We start from the raw sequence: 3,572 nt of genomic DNA, 5'->3' as shown, positions 1-3,572 counted from the left end.
AGCTTAGGGATGAAGAACCTGACAAGAGCCGAATATGGTCACCCTAGGAAAAGGGTCCATTACAGCTAATGGCCCCAGAGTGTACCAAAGGCCCCTCGGAAGAGGCTGTGACTGAGGAGTCTGTGGGTGAATGCCAGGGTCTCAAGCCCCCCCACAGCAACAGGGAGGAAGAAGTTGAGAAACACCACAATGAAAAGTGCCCAGGGCTGTTGGAACTCCTCCAAGCTGACATCCCCGTGAGCTCTGGCCCTCACAGCACTCACACAAGCACCATGGACACCTCGAACTATCAAAGGTTGTGCTGAAGGGCAGAATCATGAATGGGAAACACCTCAAATCTGCACAGACAGTGTCAGCAATGGCATGCCCAAAAGCAAAATGTCAACACCTGAGGTCAAGAAAAAGGCTCTTGAAGACCAAGAGAAGGGCAGAGGGCTGGACCGTGGTCCTGATGTCACAGTGGACATGGAGAAAGAAATCGGCAGTGCGCTAGGCCCTGGGTCAAAAGATGAGATCTTGAGCTGTGCCTTCAAACTGCAAATGACTCGAGGAGACCTGTGGACCCTAAGGAACACCCAGTGACTCAACGACAAAGTCATCAATTTTTACATGAATCTTCTCATGGAAAGAAATCAAAGTCAAGGCTACCCGGCACTTCACGCATTTAATACCTTCTTTTACACCAAGTTAAAGTCTGGTGGCTACAGGTCAGTCAGAAGATGGACCCGGGCAGTAAACATCTTTGCCAAGGAACTTATCCTGGTCCCAGTTCACCTGGGCATGCACTGGAGCCTGGTGGTCATAGACCTAAGAGAGAAGAGTATTGTCTACCTGGACTCCGTGGGACAGAAGAGACCCGGCATCCTTGAGCTGCTTTTCTGCTATCTGCGGGAGGAGAGCAAAGCGAGAAGGAACAGCGACATGAGCCCTGCGGAGTGGAAGCAACACAGCATGTCGGCAGAGGAGATTCCTCAGCAGCTGAACGGGGGCGACTGCGGCATGTTTGCCTGTAAATATGCAGATTACATTTCCAGGGGCCAGCCCATCAGCTTCTCCCAGCAGCACATAGCACATGCCTCTGTTCAGGAAGAAGATGGTGTGGGAGATCCTGCACCAGCGCTTACTGTAGCAGCGCCCCCTGGCGTCCACTGCGAGGCAGCTGCTCCGAGCTCTTTCCCAGGTGAGGTTAAGGACTGCAGGTACTGGGTGTGGAAGAGCCTTGAACAAGTTCTGAGTGTAAAGACTGAGGTTAGGACAGCCACGGCTGCACAGAGAAACCCTGTCGGGACAGAAACAACAACAACAGAAGACACGTGTGCTCACCGAAAGTTAGAAACTGTCCAGCCTGCACAGCACATGCTCACAAGCACGCAGCTGTCAAGATTCATCTGTGACTGAGGTCGACGCTGGATTGAATTTCGCTGTTCTTGTTCACAAGTTTTAGCTAACTGGCAGTGGACGGCTTCCAGTGCTTTTCGGCCTTTCGTTCTCAACTGCTTGTTTGCATTAGTTATTTCTGAAAGGAGGGCCACCAGTTGCCTGTCTCCGAGTGAATCCCCGGTTGCCTTCCAATACTGTGTGCTACTACAGAAGCGTCACAGTGTGCTGCTGTTCACGGGACCCGAGCAATCCAGGAGAAGTAAGAAACCCACCGGAGGCATCTCAAGATACTTCCCAGCCTGGAAGTAAAGACATCTATTTTATTCTCTGGAAGAGGAGTAACTAATGCTAGATGTGCATTGTAAACCCGGGACTCCTTGAAGCCTCACCCTGCTGAGGACTGTACTAAACTGTTTATTCCAAAAAAATAAATATATATATATATTTATATATATATATGTAAATAAACAAATATTTACATATAAATAAAAATATATTTTATATATTACATATATAAATATATATATATTCTTAAACTATTTTTGAAGATGTTTTCTTTGTATATATTAAGGTGAAATTTAATATGTCATGTTAATATTTATATTCTGTCACCTTAGCCCCACTATTGGTATAGACTTAATATATTTATTGTGAATATTGCCAACTACATGATAATCTATTTTTATACAGGAAACTTTAATTTTTTATTAGCAGTAAATCTTACATTTGTGTTGTTATTCAATAAACTTTTTATTTAATAAAGTTTGGAGTTTTTTGAACATACTTTGCAAGATCCTGTGCCTGCTGTTCCTTGCATGGTGTAGTGAGGTTGTCCGAGAGAACTGGAAAGCAGATGTCTGAGACAAGATCCAACAGAGTAAGCCGGAACCTGTTCATACATCTGCATGCTGAAATTGCTCTCCTACCAAACTTCTGACCTGAAGACACTTTAGCCAAGACCTGTCCTCACCCTAGGAGAAGCTCAATATCGCAGCCAGGGCTGCCTTGAAAAACCAAACAGAACAACCAAAACAAAAAAAAAAAAAATGTGATATCAAGACTTCAAAAATTCAAAGTTTTAACATAGAAATCAATGGAGTTCTGATACCTAAAATTACTTCTCATCATGTTAAAACCACCTCTGTCCAGACCTCTGGAGAAAGAAAAGAATGTTGATGTTTTTAACCCCAGATAATTTTTTTTTTAATCCCCAAGCTTTTATTATGACTTAAAAGTAGAAGGTTCCAGAAGTTCATTTTTTGTAACTTAAAAGAATTCCTGTGAGCCTCACGGAGTTTGCAACTTGGATCTATCTACCTGTCACAGGTCAATTGAACTGCAATCAACAGACTAAGATTCCCCAACTTTTGCCTGTTCCTGATGGAATATGTGTGTGTGTGTGTGTTGGGGGGGGGGGGCTCCAAATGTAAGAGTTTCCTTTAAGTTCCTTAACTTTAGCTTCGGTCCCTAGTCTGAATATGTCTTGGCAGATTTCCACCCACCTGACAGTCACCACCCAGGAACCAGAATCAGAAAACAAACCACTCCAAAAGTGATCTACAGCACCCAAGCCCCAGGCAGTCCACAAAAGTGGAGAGCCTGATGTACTCCAGTCCAGCTGCCATGATTGCTTCCTGACTTTTACCTTGATCAGGAAACCAGATACTTCTGATGAGTGCCCCATTTCCTGAATGAATCCCCTCCCAGGCTTTGGTTAACATTCCAGCCTTCCTGGGCCCCTACAATGGCATCCTAATTTCAGTTGAGGCGCATTTACAAAATCATCTATGTCACCCCTTATCCTCAACAAAAGACTGAAAAGGTTCAGTCCAAAGGAAACTCTCTAGCAAGGAAGACAAATGGCTACTTGGAGTGCCTACCCAACAAACCAGGCTGGCTCATACTGACCTCCAGGCTCCATTGTTTGAAAAAAAAAAAAAAATGTACCTGTAAAAACCAACTAGATCAAGATCCATCAGCAGGTTGATCCATTAGCTGAAGCAGGTTTGCAACATGATAGAGCACTCACCATACTCTGTGCAGAACAAGGATGTGATTGTGTGGCTGTAAGAGAAAACGTTGTTCTATGCAAACCACTCAGCAATCATTAGAGATTCCTGTACTCTCAGGAAAACAAAAACAAAAACAAGCAAACAAACAAACCCCGTACACTGCAGACAGAAAAATGACCC

At 44.4% G+C, this 3,572-nt stretch overlaps 1 pseudogene; it reads left to right on the top strand.

Annotated features, from left to right (window-relative positions):
- The first annotated feature begins 378 nt into the window (after nucleotides 1-378).
- On the top strand, nucleotides 379-1,129 carry LOC132648661 (sentrin-specific protease 2-like; annotated as a pseudogene).
- The last annotated feature ends 2,443 nt before the right edge of the window (nucleotides 1,130-3,572 follow it).

Source organism: Meriones unguiculatus, chromosome 17 (genome assembly GCF_030254825.1).
Source record: "Meriones unguiculatus strain TT.TT164.6M chromosome 17, Bangor_MerUng_6.1, whole genome shotgun sequence".
Classification (NCBI taxonomy): Eukaryota; Metazoa; Chordata; class Mammalia; order Rodentia; family Muridae; genus Meriones; species Meriones unguiculatus.
Note: the sequence above shows the minus strand (reverse complement) of the source record. Positions and strands in the feature narration are given on the sequence as shown.